Genomic DNA, 20,041 nt, shown 5'->3' with positions numbered 1-20,041 from the left:
ATAACAAACAAACAGTTCCCAAGCTGGAAAACTTAACCAGATGCGGTTAATATTCCCGACACATCCAGCAACCGAAGCTAGGTCCCTCTGAACCAGAGTCCGTTATACTGACCATTCAGATTCGGAGCCAAGCCCAGTGTGATGTAATAATGATAAATTGAATTTCATATCGAATATCGTTTATATTTTTCGCACTATACTGAACCCTTGGGAGGTGGTATCAATACGAAAGGACGCTAATGACAGAATTCTGGACAATTAGTTCACTTAATTTCTTCATTGTACTTAGTTTGTGAAATATGTTGTACTTTTCTTAAATAATATCATTATAGATTTTATAGGGCTGGATGATACAATTCTAATCTTAGTTATCATGAGTTGTAACCTGTGAATTAATATTATTAATAATTGAAGTATAGCATATTTCTTTACAGTTAAGAAGGTAAACGTCTAATTTCTAGAGTAAAGAAATTATTTGGATTCATATCCTGATAGTACCTCGTCATTTTCGATTCACTGCCATTTAGAAAGGCTGCTTGTTTGTACATAGTGTAGATAGAGATTTGTCACGTCACGTCATGGATCAAGTAGAAATGATCTGATACAATATTAGACAAATTTGTCCTTAAGAATGGCTGAAGGTACGTTGATCGGTACTTTAATAACTTGAACGTACAAAGGACTCAGTCTGCAGCGAATATGTCGCGCAGAGTGTAAAGACACTAAGAACTGAATATGAGAACATAACTGCTAATATCTTGCCCTTCATGGAGATGAGGGTGAAAAATTGCGACTTGGCCCCAAATGCCGTATAAGAATACCCGTACCGAGCTAGGTAGCTGCAATCGCTTAAATGCGGCCAGTATCCAGTGATCGGGAGATAGTGGGTTCGAACCCCAATGTCGGCAGCCTTGAAGATGGTTTTCCGTGGTACCTTCATTAAGGCCACGGCCGTTATCTTCTCATTCCTAGGTCTTTCCCATCCCATCGTCGCCATAAGACCTATCTGTGTCGGTGCGACGTAAAGCAAATAGCCACAAAGTAAAATTAAAATACCCGTGTATAGTAGCTCGATCCCACTGTTTACTAGTTCGGTCTTGTGCCAAGACGTAAGTAGTGCTAGACGAGCCATGAGTTCAAAGCGGACTACAACATGCATCACATATTGAAATCATATTAAAATTATCAACATATTTCTTAACATTTCAATTACGCAGGCTTAGGACTTGCATAAAACATAGGTGGGTTTTTATTGACTCGAATCAACAAAAATCGCTCACACATAAAATAATACGTGTATAACTGGATCATGTCTTCACATGTCCGGCTCCATGGCTAAATGGTTAGCGTGCTGGCCTTTGGTCACAGGGGTCCCGGGTTCGATTGCCGGCATTGTCGGGAATTTTAACCTTCATTGGTTAATTTCGCAGGCACGGGGGCTGGGTGTATGTGTCGTCTTCATCATCATTTCATCCTCATCACGAAGCGCAGGTCGCCTACGAGCGTCAAATCATAAGACCTGCATCTGGCGAGCCGAACTTGTCCTCGGACACTCCCGGCACTAAAAGCCATACGCCATTTCATTTTATCTGTTTACATTTCTCTATGTCTAAAAGATTTCAATAACAGTAACAAAAAACGTCCCCTCCCTCTTCTGTAAGGTATAGTTAGACATGCTGCTTGATATTTAAAATTGGGACTGCTATAAATCATATTTAATTAAAATTTAATGCACGAGGACCACGTATAAGGTACATTAGCTTTTCTTTCTCGCTGTACTATACCCCTTTACGCCACGTAATCACTCGGGGCGAAACACGAAACTAACTTACAGGGAGTTCGATCTTTCTATGACATGCGGGTATATTACTCAATGAGTTCGTTTCTGTTCACACATACCGATAATAATACAAGTAATAAGCGAAATATCTCAAATATTTACGGAATGTCACCGCCCACATAACAATAAATTCTAATATTTATATTGTGTAAAATGAATTAAGTATGGAAACAATAGACCAGTAACAATGCATTGTTTATAATAAGGATTTCTCTACTACGGAGATAATTTTGGTTATTATTTGCCAACTATTGATGCAGATCACACGGACAGCCGCGACTATTGTCATCGATCAGATTTCAAATTAATTTCAATTCATATTTCATTCAAATAAAAGACGAATTATATTAAATACAGTCCAAAATTGACAGAAACATAGCAAACCACCACATCTTCTTATAAATAAAGTTGTAGGGGGTCCGCTGTCTGTAATTTCGTTTGTTTTGGAAATTTCTCAGATATTTATCCGTTTTAGGTCAACTCAAGACCGAATCGGTGGTTTTTACTTTTCGTGTCTGTTTTGTCTGTTTGTTTGTTTGTTTGTTTGTTTGTTCCACCATCACGGCAAAACGGCTGGATGGATTTCAACCAAACTTCATATTTGGAGTATACTCACCCCGAGGAAGGTTTATATATGCATTTAATTTTAAAATCTTTGATTAGACGGGGATTTATAGGAAAACCAGAACGTTTTTTCCTCCATTTTCTCTTATACTATTGATTTCCTGTAAACTCCATGGACCGTATGTGAAACGTCTCTTCATTATAAACAACTTTCGTTATGTTCATAATTTACATTACTATTCAAATGACGGAGAAATTTACTATTTTCTGCGGGTATCATGGTCTGCGTGTGTGACCGACAGACCGACAACGAACGTACAGGTTGCCATGGCAACGTCTCTAACTGCTTGCCAGCAGGGAAGTAACGTATTGCCATTTTCCTCATCATAACTTTAAATTCATGGTTGTTCCTTGGGTAGAATGCAAGAGAGGGCGTCAATCGGCCACTCTGCGGGATATTGGCGGAATATCGTTGGAGTTCATAACCGTCCTCGAATATCTTAAGTTATAACACCATTAGTAATCTTATCTGTTGACCTAAGAATGCCTGCGCCTAAATTTCTCCTCTGTTACCTCTTTATTATATCCATAACTCACACCAGCATATTTTATTGAGGGGCATTTGATTTTCCAATACATTCACTTGGTATTTACATATTTGTCGTCATCCGGCTGTCCTCAGTTTTAATCCATTTTCTATTAATTTCAACTTTCTTTACTGAATTATTTTCTTCCTTAATTACACCGTATGTATGCGAGTGCTAATCCCGAAATCTTGACACTCTTTCCTTTGAGGAAATATTCTAAGCTATGCAAATGTATAACTTTCGGCCCCGGAAAATATCGAAATATGGATGCAATTTTAACGACGGTGCACACCTTCGTTTCGGGATAATTGGTGGCTAATCTGTAAGTCTTATCACAAATCAGAAAGCACAATTTTGGTGGAAATATATCCAGTAGTTTCTTGCAGATATGTCGTAGAGTTTCAAAGCAGTAACTCTCGAAATAAAGGTCTGCACTTCTAGAGTGTGTCTGTACATTGACTATTTTGGCGACATTTCTGTACACTTATCCGTTTCAGGTGTAATAATGACCATCTGCATACTTTTAGCTTTGGTGTCTGTTTTTCTGTTTGTCTGTCTGTTTATAATTAGGAAACTACTGGATATATTTCCACCAAAATTCATATTTAGAATCCACCTGTCCTTGGGTAGGTTTCACGGCAAATACTGTTTCTAAATCCATGAAATGACTGGGGGGTTTATACGAAACCGAAACCGTGATTTTTGCACTCCCACAAAATGTACACAACCAAACTTAATAGAAATCTACCTGCCTTAATGGAAATTAATTTTTAAACCTTTTTTCTCATGTGCATCATTTCGGTAAGAGGATTTATAAGGGAGATATCATTAACCGGACTTAACTTAAGAACGGGCGCGTGTTGAGCGTATTTCTTACAACTTGAAAACTATTGAAGATATTTGAACCAAACTTTATATTTAGCATTCACCTTTCCAAAGGTAGACTTTAAAGGTCAATAACATTTCCTGTTCCTGGAATGGACTGGCGGTTTATAGGGAACCGAAATGGTGAATTTACTCTTCCACAATATATAAAGTACATGACCAACCTGACTGGAAATCGACCAAATTTGTTGGAAATCCATTTATAAAACTTTTTTTCATGTGTATTTTCTCGACAGAAAGTTTAATAAGGGAGATATCATGAATGGTCGGTTTTGCAGGGTAAGTCCAGCAAACATAGACCAAAAGGTGTTGTACCTGGAGCAGATTCCTTATTTATCTATATAAGTAAAATCCTAACGACTGTGTGCCAGTACATTCACTATTTTTGCGAAATGTTCGCACAGCTTCGCGTTTAAGGGGTAATAATAACAACCATCTGCATAATTTTTTGGTTTAGTTTCCTGAAAGTCCTAATTTTAACCCACCTCGCCCAAAATCCACATTGCGGCAAAATCATTCAGACGAACAAGAAAACAGAAATTTGGCAAAATTACACGTTTTAGCCTGTAACGGACAGACCATTTCCAAGAGCTTTAAATTTTTCAAGTTTTTCCCCGAGGAATATCGAAATATGGAGGCAATTTTAATGATGGTGCAGATCTTCGCGAAGTCCTATCACATAAGGGAAGGCACAATCTCCGTTCAATTTGGAGTGATCTACAACCTTGGTCTTATGACTTTTTGTTGTATCTGTATCCCTTTTACGTTTGATTTTTGTCTATTTCTCGATGTTAAGTAAATTTGGACTTTTCACATGTATAATTCATACTTTCAATCACTTATAAGAAAGAATCATCAAACCCTAAACGAAAATTGGCCCACCCAGTAGCCATATGTGAGCCAAATGCTATGTATGTAGCTGTCACATAATTATCTGAAAACTAATCCAATGTGAGATAATCTTACAAGAATTTTACCCTATTCAACGTTTCAAACTCAGTCTGACCCACGAATAGATCATGTATCATACGACCAGCCATTTAGGCCGCTAAATCTGACGTCTTATGGTACAATCCTTTATCGATATGACTTACCGTTTTGCAGCAGTCAATTTGTAAATGAAGGTCTGCAATATTTTAATTATGCATATACTTTCGTATGTCGACCTATATATATTCACTGATGTCGTGTTGTAGCGATCGAGAAAGGGTGTGTCTGCTATTGTAATCATTACTCCCCACACCGACTTTGACTGGCAGTAGGAATGGGGTCCTTCTCCAACACCTGTGTAACTGGCATTAGTAAGGAAGGCAAGGGAGCATGCATTGTTGTTTAAAAGTCCCCTACCCGATTGTGTTTGGCTGTAGGCAAGGGTACCCGTCCTTATAAACAAATGTATCCATCTAAAATGTGACTGGTATTAGGCATAGTGGCCTGCTATTTTGATGGAAACTCACCAATTTGGTGTGACTGGTAGTAAGCTGGCTGGCTGTAGGAAAAGGGACCTGTCATTATAATTATAACTGCACAACTCAATTTCGACTGGTAATAGGGAAGTTGCCAAACATTCTAATGAAACCTATAATCTGTCTGGAAGTAGGAAAGGGGGCCTGCCATTGTAACGAAAACTCCCAAATCGATTGTGACAGCGCAGTAGGCGATGGGGCCTGCAATTATAATGAAAACTTCCACACTCGATTGTGAATGGCAGTAGGCAAGTGAGCCTGCCGTTATCATCACAAATCCGTAACAAGCACTTTACATTGGAAACACCGTATTGGGAACCTCCCTATGCTGTTTCTCGGATAACGCTAAGAGACATGCTATTTTAAAACAATCTTATTTACTGTATGTACAGTATTTACTTCGATATTCTAATACAATGTAGAATACCGTAGCGATGCACGGTACATTTGCTAGTCTATTTTAAAATTAAACTTTGGTTCGACTGATGCGTTAATAAAAATATTAATCATCAGTTTAAATTATAATACTTGTGCTTGCGAAATCACAATAACGTGTCTATACCTGTCCCAACAGTATTCCTCAGCAAAATTAAATTACATAAAATTAATTCATCTAAATGTTTAAAAGAAGTTAGTCATGAATAATTCGAATAATAATTATAATCTACTAGAATGGATAATAAAACTCCGAACCATCAACAACGTTCAAATTCATGAAATAATAAAATAACGAAAGAAAGATTATATCAGTACGATGAAGACTGCTGCTACGGATAAATATTCCTAACTAAAAACAACATAGCATGTTCAACAGGAGTAACTAAAACAAGGAAATGGCAAGATCAACACGGATAAACAAATAACATTCAAAGATAACGACGCTGGTTTCATCTCTCCAATAACTTGTCATCACTGTACTTCTTGACTCATTCCTCATTTGGGATTCCGCTTAAAAGAGGAAACTCTACTCTGCGTATTCGGCCTGCTAAAGTTGACCCTCAACACAATATTATTCCTATTCTGGACAGATATAACCATGATGAATTTTAATATACATCGATTCTTAAAGATATTGAATATTCACGAAGACTTTCCATAATGATGTGTTCCCATTCGCACAGATATCCATAATAAATCATCTCATACGCGACATGACATTCAAAATACTATTTTTCGAAATTTCCGAAGACCTTTCACAATTCTTCCCATTTTAATGCATCCTATTTTCAACATTAGTACCCGATTTTAATACTCATTTATCGACGCAGATTTTTATATATAATCTCAGCTGTAGCAATTATTTCGTCGTGAACTATACATTAAATATTCATAATTTTCCCTACTATTATCTTCGATGATCCGTAGATTTAATCTTTCCACGATTCCTATATTATGGCAATTAGCTACTTGACTTCTTCACTTGTAAAATAACATAAATTACCTTCCCCCACATTAGCAGGATTCATCCATCATTAAAAATTTAAGACCTGTCATTCTCATTCGAGTATTTAAATTGAGAATTAATTAAATTATCATAATTTAACTAAGTAATGTAAATGTAAATGATGCTTTTTGGGTACCAAAATGAGTTTAAAAAATCATTGTAAATAAATCTTATTGCAGTTGTATAGTATTACTTGAGGTGATTCCACACACTGTAAATGAGTTGATTATGTGTTTAAGTACAGGAGATACTTATGAGTAGAATTTTGTTAATAATATCAATTTTTTAATGATGAGCTGTGTGTCTAATAGAAAAATTGTTATTGTAAATTGTATAATACTGTGTTTTATGAAAATATCCTATTTTCTTTTTAATTTAAAATGTAGTGCTTGATAATAATTTATTTTTGTGTATCATTTTACATCGATGTAGACACCTCATTTTCCAATATAGTTATTTTGATTTTTACTTTTGAAGCAAAAATTACTCAGAGGAATAATGCTATACATAAATAGATAGAGAAATGTTACTTGTCTCCCGTCGGGACTGATCACTGCTACCTGACAGTCGCCATTGCCCACGTCTCTCTCATCTTACTCGTTCATACTTATTTTTGCACTCGATATTATGGTTTGGGCTTCCACGTATTGTCCTTCTATCTCAATCTTAAAAAGAAATATAAGTTTCTCTGGCACACACGTACTCTCATAGTGACTATAGAGTGAAACACACTTGCCTGTCGATTCTGTAAGTACTACCACTAATCAGCTGAGTTGTATTGCAATCGATCCTTCTCACGTTTCATAACCTATATTTTGCTGCAAATAAACTCAATTGTTATATTAGTAACGAGATTTACACAATCTATCCGTTCTTCTTGAATAACAATTCTCAGTATTATTATGCTCCTTTTAAGTAAACCAGTCTGCTGCTTCTTCTTTCATAACCAGATGAATGTATATGTATTTGTTTGAGAATTATTGTCCCGAAACACGAAGAATAAAACCAATAACATATTAGGTCTCTATTACATCGCAATTCTTCTTCTTCTTTTTATCTGTTTACCCTCCAGGGTCGATTTTTCCCTCGGACTCAGCGAGGGATCCCACCTCTACCGCCTCAAGGGCAGCAGTGTCCTGGAGCTTCAGACTCTGGGTCGGAGGATACAACTGGGGAGTATGACCTTTTTTTTCTAGGGGCTTTACGTCGCGCCGACACAGATAGGTCTTATGGCGACGATGGGATAGGAAAGGCCTAGGAGTTGGAAGGAAGCGGCCGTGGCCTTAATTAAGGTACAGCCCCAGCATTTGCCTTGTGTGAAAATGGGAAACCACGGAAAACCATTTTCAGGGCTGCCGATAGTGGGATTCGAACCTACTATCTCCCGGATGCAAGCTCACAGCCGCGCGTCTCTACGCGCACGGCCAACTCGCCCGGTAAAGGGAGTATGACCAGTACATCGCCCAGGCGGCCTCATCTGTTATGCTAAACAGAGGCCTTGGTGGGGGATGGGAGGATTGGAAGGGACAGACAAGAAAGAGAGAAGGAAGCGGCCGTGGCCTTCAGTTAGGTACCATCCGCCAACCTGGTGAATGATCGTAGTACACTATGTTTTTTGTCGATCATCAAATTACAAAGTTCAGTGACTGAAATCTGACAGGTACTACCACATCTCTTCAAGAAAATAAATCCGAATCATATCGTTTCCTATGGCATCGTTAGAATACAGTATATATATTTCGTATGGCATGAGGATACATTGTTACAATTTGGTTATTAACAAATATGTACAATTACACGAAAAACAGTTTCATCTATGCACACAGAACAAGTACGCAATAAACAAACTATATTTATACATTTGAGCTCATCTGAATACAGTAGAATTTATAGGATACTAGCTATATTACCCAGCGCTGCCCGAGGACTTTATTGATTGTTTACCTTTAGGAATTTTATTGACTCGTTGGCTGAATGGATAGCGTACTGGCCTTCGGTTGAGAGGGTCCCGGGTTCGATTCTCGGCCGGGTCGGGGGTTTTAACTTAATTGGTTAACTCCAGTGGCTCGGGGGAGAGGCGGAGGGCTGGGTGTGTGTGGCGTATTCAGTATTAGAAATCATCCTAGGTACGGCCCCCATCTTCACAGACATGCAGGTCGCCTAATATGCCGTCTACGAGAAAAAGATCCGCACCAGGCCACTCCGGAGGCCATACGCCATTGTTATTATTACCTGTTAATTATGCATGAAACAAATTTTTGTAGATTTCTTTATTGTGACGTTGACTGATATTTTAAGAACTATTTTCTAGTTTATTTCATGTTTGTGGTTTACTGTAGTCACGCCCTAGTTCGTGAACTATGGGCAACGGCAGAGTGGCCTAGTAAGTGGTCCTGAGAGTCGGGATACCAGTTGCTATGGAATGGGAGTGGGCATCTCGGACATATTCTGAGTCGTGACCCTTGTGCTCAGGCGGCTAGGACTATACAATCCACCGTGGTCCCTAACCCGTTCCCATTTGACGGTGAGGGACTCCTTGGAAAAAACTTGCCGAACAAAATGGAATTCGATGGCGAGCTATCAATATTAATGAGGCTTATGGAAAAGAGAAAGTAGAAATGGCTGAGTTAGCAAAGAGGATGCATCTGGATGTGCTAGGAGAAAATGACATTCGGGTAAGGGGAGATAAAGAGGAAGGGATACGAGACTATAAAGTGTACATGACGGGTGTTAAAAGGGGAAGGACAGAGTGTGGGGTAGGGCTGTTCATTAGGAATACTATTCCTCGCAACATAGTTTCTGTTAGGCGCGTAAATGAGCGATTGATGTGGTTAGATTTGGCAGTTGGAGGAATTAGGATGAGAATTGTCTCAGTGTATTCACCATGTGAGGGTGCAGATGAGGATGAAGTTGACAAGTTTTATGAACCATTGAGTGACATCGTAGTCTGGGTCAACAGCAAGGACAGGATAGTGCTAATGGGCGATTTCAATGCGAAAGTTGGAATCAGAACTGAAGGATATGAAAGGGTGATTGGTAAATGTGGGGAATATATGGAAGCAAATAGGAATGGGAAGCGTAACCCGTTAGAGGAGAGATCCTCACTTGGACTATGTGCAAGTAGGGTAGCATCCTGCTTCATGAATTTACCGAGCTCAGAACACTTTAACGTAGATGAAACAGAGCAAAACACATAGTTGTTGAATCCAAAAAGAAGTCATGGGAAGATGTTGGTAACAACCTGGAAAGGCTAGGTCAAGCAGCAGGGAAACCTTTCTGGACAGTAATAAAGAATCTTAGGAAGGGAGGGAAAAAGGAAATGAACAGCGTATTGAGTAATTCAGGTGAACTCATAATAGATCCCAGGGAATCACTGGAGGGGTGGAGGGAATATTTTGAACATCTTCTCAATGTAAAAGGAAATCATCCTTGTGGTGTTGTGAACAGCCAAGCTCATGAGGAGGAGGAAAATGATGTTGGTAGAGGAAGTGGAAAGGATGGTCAATAAACTCCATTGTCATAAAGCAGCAGGAATAGATGAAATTAGACCTGAAATGGTGAAGTATAGTGGGAAGGCAGGGATGAAATGGCTTCATAGAGTAGTAAAATTAGCATGGAGTGTTGGTAAGGTACCTTCAGATTGGACAAAAGCAGTAATTGCACCTATATATAAGCAAGGGAACAGGAAGGATTGCAACAACTATCGAGGTATACCATTGATTAGTATACCAGGCAAAGTATTCACTGGCATCTTGGAAGGGAGGGTGCGATCAGTCGTTGAGAGGAAATTGGATGAAACCCAGTGTGGTTTCAGACCACAGAGAGGCTGTCAGGATCAGATTTTCAGTATGCGCCAGGTAAATGAAAAATGCTACGAGAGGAATAGGCAGTTGTGTTTATGTTTCGTAGATCTAGAGAAAGCATACGACAGGGTACCGAGGGAGATGTTCGCTATACTTGGGGACTATGGAATTAAAGGTAAATTATTAAAATCAATCAAAGGTATTTATGTTGACAATTGGGCTTCAGTGAGAATTGATGGTAGAATGAGTTCTTGGTTCAGGGTACTTACAGGGGTTAGACAAGGCTGTAATCTTTCACCTTTGCTGTTCGTAGTTTACATGGATCATCTGCTGAAAGGTATAAAATGGCAGGGAGGGATTCAGTTAGGTGGAAATGTAATAAGCAGTCTGGCCTATGCTGACGACTTGGTCTTAATGGCAGATTGTGCCGAAAGCCTGCAGTGTAATATCTTGGAACTTGAAAATAGGTGCAATGAGTATGGTATGAAAATTAGCCTCTCGAAGACTAAATTGATGTCCGTAGGTAAGAAATTCAACAGAATTGAATGTCAGATTGGTGATGCAAAGCTAGAACAGGTCGATAATTTCAAGTATTTAGGTTGTGTATTCTCCCTGGATGGTAAGACAGTAGGTGAGATTGAATCAAGGTGTCGTAAAGCTAATGCAGTGAGCTCGCAGTTGCGATCAACAGTATTCTGTAAGAAGGAAGTCAGCTCCCAGACGAAACTATCGTTACATCGGTCTGTTTTCAGACCAACTTTGCTTTACGGGAGCGAAAGCTGGGTGGACTCAGGATATCTTATTCATAAGTTAGAAGTAACAGACATGAAAGTAGCGAGAATGATTGCTGGTACAAACAAGTGGGAACAATGGCAGGATGGTACTCGGAATGAGGAGATAAAGGCTAATTTAGGAATGAACTCGATGGATGAAGCTGTACGCATAAACCGGCTTCGGTGGTGGGGTCATGTGAGGCGAATGTAGGAGGATAGGTTACCTAGGAGAATAATGGACTCTGCTATGGAGGGTAAGAGAAGTAGAGGTAGACCAAGATGACGATGGTTAGACTCATTTTCTAAGGATTTAAAGATAAGAGGTATAGAACTAAATGAGGCCACAACACTAGTTGCTAATCGAGGATTGTGGCGACGTTTAATAAATTCACAGAGGCTTGCAGACTGAACGCTGGAAGGCATAACAGTCTATAATGATAATGAATGAATGAGTGGATATTTTATTTATGTGTTTAATATCTTAGTGATAGATTAAGTTTTTCTCGTTAATTTAACTAATTTCGGTAAGTATAGACATTTACAGTAAGATACAAAAGTTGAAAACTAGAAAAAGCTGGAATTGATAAGATTTTGGGGGATATACTATAGACAATGGGTTGGGATATAGTACCATATCTGAAGTACTTGTTTGGTTATTGTTTGCATGAAGGAACTTTACCAAATGAATGGAGAGTTGCTATAGTAGCCCCTGTATATAAAGGAAAGGGTAATAAACATATAGCTGAAAATTACAGGCCAGTCAGTTTGACATGCATTGTATGTAAGCTTTGGGAAAGCATTCTTTCTGATTATATTAGACATGTTTTCAAAATTAATAACTGGTTTGATAGAAGGCAGTTTGGGTTTAGGAAAGGTTATTCCACTGAAGCCCAACTTGTAGGATTTCAGCAAGGTATAGCAGATATCCTGGATTCAGGAAGTCACTTGGACTGTATTGCGATTGACTTATCTAAGGCATTTGATAAGGTAGATCATGGGAGACTACTGGTAAAAATGAGTGCAATTGGACTAGAAAAAAGAGTGACTGAATGGGTGGCTCTGTTTCTAGAAAGCAGAACTCAGAGAATTAGTGTAGGTGAAGCTTTATCTGTCCCTGTAAAAATTGGGAATTCCTCAAAGCAGTATTATTGGAACTTTATGTTTTCTTATATATATCAATGATATGTGTAAAGAAGTGGAATCAGATATAAGATGTTATTCTGTACTGCACCCTTTAATCGGTAGAGCTGCGGATAAATTTATTTTTTCTTGCCTCGGCTGCTGTAAAATATATATATACCTACCGCATTGTTGAGATTCCCTCTCATTGGTGATCAGTGGTGATTGTCGTCCACAGGGTGTTGCTGAGGGATTGCCTAGCTAAAGGTTACCAAATGACTACTGAATAAATAACTGTTATGACTCAGAATGATTTTTAAAAAATAAAATACTACTTTATTAATAAATTAAGTGAAATCATTATCATGTATTAGGAAATGAACCAAATTTTAGTATCCAAATTATATAAGTGCAAACTCAAGCTTTATAGACACAATTAATTAAAATTATAATAAAAAATAACTAATTAATTAATTAAAAATGTAGGATGAAAATTATCCATTTAAATCATACATTAATTGTGACCATATTTCATCATCAAATGTTTAAATAAGTCGTGGCAATTATTGTGATCACTAAAGGTCTACAGCTCCATAGATTGGCTCAATAAAAATCAGTTAAGTTTTGAGCTTGATATTAAAAATCACAATTGTTGAAAATAAAAGTATTTATGACGTTTTCACAAATTATTTCCACCTTTGATAAACTTAGAATATTCCAATCACTTTCTGGGAGTATATTCTCCGAAATTTATGCAAATTATTTAACATTTGAACTCTCATTTTATAATATTGAGGATAAATACACCATTTAAAATAAACCAAAGTGTAATGTGACAACTTTTGACTCAATAAGTCTTGCAAGTATAATTATTGAAAATCTGGATATTACTGAACTTTTTGTCAAGTATATCTCTAATTTGTGATACCACACTGGATTATGTAATCCTTCCTATAAATATTATTTTGAAAATAAAAAGATTTATTTCACAAATTTTTCTTGTTTATACTTATCATCTATATCATCTCATTTTTATTAGTAAAATATAATTCAGTGACCAATTTATTTGTTCAGTAATTCCGAGAAAATTTGTTGTTGCTTGCTATGTGAGAAGAAAAATTTGAATCTAACATGTCGTGTACTAATTGTTACGCGCACTACCATTATTAATACTATATACATGAACATTATAATTAACACTCAAAAGTAGATAAAAATCAATGGGAAACTAACTATATTACCTTATAATCACAGAGGAGTTGCCTAATTTTATTCATAATATAAATAAAAATAACCATCGTGGTTAACTTGCAATTTGCGTACAAATTCATGCTCTATTTACACTATTTTATTCACAGACGCATTTTGTAGTTCATGAATCAAACATAATAGATTTCAGATTGCATAATTACGCACAAAAATTATATTATCCTGCTCAGAGTCCATTAACTTCAAGTCTCTGAGTGAGGATGATATGCTACCATGACCATATCAACTTTTCATGGCTTTCCTGACTCCATTTCTCAAATATAAATCGAGGAATATTTCAAAATAAATGATCCAATATTTACTGGCAATAAATCAAAAGAAACGTGATAAATAACTGAATCACATCAAATCAACATCTCACGAATACTTATTGTAACACTATCTTCGCATATCAATTGGGATCACAGACTACCTTTTTAAGTCATTTACATTGATCGATTTACTTGGTTTTGCATATCATTATCTCACTTAAGATGGTATGTCAGGTTGCCTCAGCATCTATTCATAGGGATAATCACCATTATTAATGCACTTCAATTACAAAAAGAAGGGGCTTGTCTTCCCGCTCACTTCCATTATCTCTTCGACTCATCATGGCCGGCATTTATTTTCACATTTACAATATCAGCTTTGTATAGCTTGAATATTATTTCATTTTATTAGCACCTACGGCTTAATTATTTCCATCTCAGCTCCACGGCTGGCAACACATAATCAACTTCTCATTTACATCGAGACATTCGTCTTCAGTACATAATCAATTATCACATAATATCATCCTCTATCATCGTTTGAGCCTTATGACATAACATCTTTTCCTTAGGTTCATTCTTCCCAGTTACTGAATTACTCAACTACAGTCTCCCAATTGAATGCTTTATATCGTATCGCAATAATATTAAATTCATTCAAATCCACCATGTCCAATTAACAAAGTGATTACTCTTCACCTGTCCATAATTTGTTATTCAGGAGAAGTATATGTAAAAATAACGGAAATTATACAAATAACCATGAATAAAAGAAAATTTGATATCAATCAAAAATAATTGTATATCATTGAATTATCAAATCGTAATTTCATAATGTGCAATCATCAGAAAAAACACTAACGGTCCCTAATATCGTTTAAATGTAAGCCTATGAATTTAAACAAATTAGTCCAATTGACAATAATAATAAAAGGAATATTAATAAGGAATAAGAAGAAGAAAACAAATGAAATTGACACCATCATGCGTGAATAACTTGTCATTATCAAATATCCTCTGTGCTATACCCTAAAATAAAATTACAATAACTACATATCTACTTGATAGCTCGCGTAACTGAATAATTAAAATAGTATACTACATGTTAGATTTTTATATTGAATTATTTTACTCACATTTTTGCAAAGAAGTTTCGCCCTTGCCAGGGCATCCACCGATGTGGAATTAGAACATTATTACAAAGAAAATATGCATCTTCATAATATCGCCGTATCCATCCATGATATTGGTTACACTATTCACACGCATTATATACACTGACTGACAGAGCAAATGCAACACCAAGAAGGAGTGGTTCGAAAGGGATGAAAGTTGGGGAAAAAACAGAGACGGCACGGACGAATAATTGATGTTTATTTCAAACCGATATGCAGGTTACACAATGCGCACGGCATCGACTCAGTAGGATGTAGGACCACCGCGAGCGGCGATGCACGCAGAAACACGTCGAGGTACAGAGTAAATAAGAGTGCGGATGGTGTCCTGAGGGATGGTTCTCCATTCTCTGTCAACCATTTGCCACAGTTGGTCGTCCGTACGAGGCTGGGGCAGAGTATGCAAACGGCGTCCAATGAGATCCCACACGTGTTCGATTGGTGAGAGATCCGGAGAGTACGCTGGCCACGGAAGCATCTGTACACCTCGTAGAGCCTGTTGGGAGATGCGAGCAGTGTGTGGGCGGGCATTATCCTGCTGAAACAGAGCATTGGGCAGCCCCTGAAGGTACGGGAGTGCCACCGGCCGCAGCACATGCTGCACGTAGCGGTGGGCATTTAACGTGCCTTGAATACGCACTAGAGGTGACGTGGAATCATACGCAATAGCGCCCCAAACCATGATGCCGCGTTGTCTAGCGGTAGGGCGCTCCACAGTTACTGCCGGATTTGACCTTTCTCCACGCCGACGCCACACTCGTCTGCGGTGACTATCACTGACAGAACAGAAGCGTGACTCATCGGAGAACACGACGTTCCGCCGTTCCCTCATCCAAGTCGCTCTAGCCCGGCACCATGCCAGGCGTGCACGTCTATGCTGTGGAGTCAATGGTAGTCTTCTGAGCGGACGTCGGGAGTGCAGGCCTCCTTCAACCAATCGACGGGAAATTGTTCTGGTCGATATTGGAACAGCCAGGGTGTCTTGCACATGCTGAAGAATGGCGGTTGACGTGGCGTGCGGGGCTGCCACCGCTTGGCGGCGGATGCGCCGATCCTCGCGTGCTGACGTCACTCGGGCTGCGCCTGGACCCCTCGCACGTGCCACATGTCCCTGCGCCAACCATCTTCGCCACAGGCGCTGCACCGTGGACACATCCCTATGGGTATCGGCTGCGATTTGACGAAGCGACCAACCTGCCCTTCTCAGCCCGATCACCATACTCCTCGTAAAGTCGTCTGTCTGCTGGAAATGCCTCCGTTGACTGCGGCCTGGCATTCTTAGCTATAGACGTGTCCTGTGGCACACGACAACAGGTTCTACAATGACTGTCGGCTGAGAAATCACGGTACGAAGTGGGCCATTCGCCAACGCCGTGTCCCATTTATCGTTCGCTACGTGCGCAGCACAGCGGCGCATTTCACATCATGAGCATACCTCAGTGACGTCAGTCTACCCTGCAATTGGCATAAAGTTCTGATCACTCCTTCTTGGTGTTGCATTTGCTCTGTCAGTCAGTGTATATTCTTGATGCCTTAATTCTAACACATTAACACTTAAATATACACAATAATATGAAGAGAATTATATACACTTTTTTTCTCACTTCTCATATGCGTGGCACGCGTTTTGAAGGCCTCTACTTTTGTTTACTATGTGTGCGCGGGACTTCCTATTGTGGTGAAAGTATTTCCGCCGCATACCTGCTCTGCCGTCCTCGAGATGATTTAATCCTATTTACAAGTTCCTTGGCCTCTGTGGTAATGTTAATGACTTATTTGTAGTAGAACTGCTCATTCACTCTTTTCCCTCTAATTATCTTTTATGCATTACTGAAACCAAAAGTATCTCCTAGCCAGCTGGAGTAACGCCTGCCTTTCATTGAAAGAAGTTTTCTCCGTCACCGATGTAACAGTCAAATATAACCAATTAATACGCACTGGAAATATCATCTGTGACCAACTTGTCATATCAAAAATTAGCATAAAATCTCTAGATGTATTAACATATCTGACGTGTGCGATAGTGTTGCTAAATAAATATAAAGATTCATTTGAAGCTTTACATGTTAAGGAAATATCTCACACTGTCCCATAAGTTACTCCTCAAATAAGAGAATTGACATTTCACGTCTACTCTACACGACCGTCGACGAACAGGTGATTCTTCTGCTAGGCGTCCTGTGCCTCCCTGGATTTGTCTGCGGAGTGATATAAGCTGACTTCGGGAGTAGCTTTTTAGTCATGCATCCCTTTCTGCTACTTCATGAATGTTACACCTCATCAATAAAATTCCGGTAAGTCGATTAATACACTGCGCTCACCGAATTAATCATAGACATTTACATAATTGAGATGGCTTCGGTCGGACTATTTCATCTGTCGTACTGCTGGGTGTAATACGTCAATGGCGGGAATATCACCACACCCTCGTCCACAGACACATCCTCTCTTAATTACATATTAGCTGCACATCAACAAAATTATTATCATTCACTGATTATAATATACAAATTGAAGTGTCTTTCCAGTTGAAAAATTATTGACTACTGCCAATTTCTGTCGAAAGATTGAATATTTGATAGCGCTCCTTTCGAAATATACAAAATAAAGGCTTCTGATTGGTTGAGAAGGTTTCTAACAGGGAAGTTGGACTGTTTCCACTTCAATTCTGAGGGGTGTTTGGTAGATATTTCTGTCTTCCTTCAGCATTGTCCTCCGTGTTTCTCTCTCACACACTACGGAAGAATACTGATCGTTGACCTAAATTTCTAGTAGGCTTGGCGTCTTCTTGCTGTATTGTTCAGAGATAATTGTTTTATTGGGGGACAACAGAACGTGCCTTAAAGAGACTTCTGAGGCTTAAGGCTTCCTTTTGTGTGGTCCTCGTTTCTTCAGTACTGTGAGAAACAGAGTTTCTACTATGTGGAAATATTCCACCTATGATGTTCATTACAATTATTAAAATAATACAACTGGGCTCAATTCCATGGGTGCAGTACAGAGTAATAAATAAGTTACAAGATTGTGAGCAACTGCAAAATGACCTCGATAATGTTGTGAGATGGACAGTAGGCAATGGTATGATGACAAACGGGGATAAAAATCAGGTTGTGAGTTTCACAAATAGGAAATATCCTTTCAGTTTTAATTACTGCGTTGATGGGGTGAAAGTTCCCTTTGGGGATTATTGTAAGTATCTAGGTGTTAATATAAGGAAAGATCTTCATTGGGGTAATCACATAAATGGGATTGTAGATAAAGGGTACAGATCTCTGCACATGGTTATGAGAGTGTTTAGGGATTGTAGTAAGGATGTAAAGGAGAGGGCATATAAGTCTCTGGTGAGACCCCAACAGAGTATGGTTCCAGTGTATGGGATCCTTACCAGGATTACTTGGTTCAGGAACTGGAAAAATCCAAAGAAAAGTAGCTCGATTTGTTCTGGGCGATTTCCGACAAAAGAGTAGCGTTACAAAAATGTTGCAAAGTTTGGGCTGGGAAGACTTGGGAGAAAAGAGAAGAGCTACGCGACTAGGTGGTATGTTCTGAGGTGTCAGTGGAGAGATGGCGTGGGAGGACATCAGTAGACGAATAAGTTAAGGTTGGAATTCAAGAGGACAAATTGGGCCAAGTATTCGTTTATAGGAAGAAGAGTTAGGGATTGGAATAACTTACCAAAGGAGATGTTCAATAAATTTCCAATTTCTTTGCAATCATGTAATAAAAGGCTAGGAAAGCAACAGATAGGGAATGTGCTACCTGGGCGACTGCCCTAAATGCAGATCAGTAGTGATTGATTGATTTCTTCATCACCTCGTCTCACCATGCCTATACAGCTGAACTGGTTCTTATAAGGCAATCACAGTGTCATAATACATACCAGATACCGCGAAAACTACGGATTCGATATCAGTATATGTCGTTTTCGTTTATACTTGTATGTCATTCCATCCCCTATGATTGCTAGGAGCGTCTTACCCTTCCAGTATCTTTTCGAGGTGGTAATTCGTATTTGTACGAAGTTTGGTTGAGAAATATTCTGGAAGATATTGTACACACATACGTCTACAATCTCGGTCATTTTTGTTTATATGCATATTAAAATCAGTAGAATGCAACAAGTCATTATTATCATACTCAGGTAGATAGTAATTCGGTACTCAATTACTCAACAAGTCTAAGCTGTGGAATCATGGCTCACTGACGGATTTCTCATCTTATATTCAAATTATCCCACTCCTGGGTAGACGAAGTTTGTCGGCCTGATTTCGCTGTTTGGTGGATCCCAAAGTTCAAATATCCTCCTCTCCAGTCTGCGGTCGGTTAAATCTGAACTCGAGAACAAGTATCTACGTGACAACTTCTCCGACAACAGCTCCTTTCAAACTTGAAATATCCGTTTCTATTGGATCGATACTCGCTGACTCGGCCTACGGCACGGCCCTCCTACCTTCCGGCATTTTTCTCCTTCCATGCAATGATGCTTTAAATAAAATATATCCACAGTGTTATACATAAGTAATTGGAGCATATGACGATATGGTTCAGTACAGTATAGCATCGTCCTTTCGTTTCATGCGGCACGAACGTATATCGTTTACTCATCCCTGCTGTGAACGAATGTACTGTCAGTTCAACTCCCGTCCCTCCTGCCTAGAGAAGAGTTCTGCCTGCACGCGTGCGAGGTCATTTCTAGGCCGTGCGATGTCTTGTAGACCGCATGCGAATGAAGCTGTTTGGTACTCGCGGCGCTCCTAGCTTCAAGGAAAGGCGAACCTAGACGGGAGAGTAGCGAACGCACGTAGTAGACAATCGTTAGTCTGGGCAGCATTTCGATGAGCTTGTGAAATGGAACCCGTCTTGTT

At 38.9% G+C, this 20,041-nt stretch overlaps 1 protein-coding gene across 5 annotated transcripts in view; it reads left to right on the top strand.

Annotated features, from left to right (window-relative positions):
• CDase (neutral ceramidase) overlaps nt 1-20,041 on the top strand; it is a 1,004,245-nt gene that overhangs the window by 611,765 nt on the left and 372,439 nt on the right. The gene's annotated exons all lie outside the window — the stretch shown is intronic.

Source organism: Anabrus simplex, chromosome 1 (genome assembly GCF_040414725.1).
Source record: "Anabrus simplex isolate iqAnaSimp1 chromosome 1, ASM4041472v1, whole genome shotgun sequence".
NCBI lineage: Eukaryota > Metazoa > Arthropoda > Insecta > Orthoptera > Tettigoniidae > Anabrus > Anabrus simplex.
This window is presented reverse-complemented; position numbering and strand designations above follow the sequence as displayed.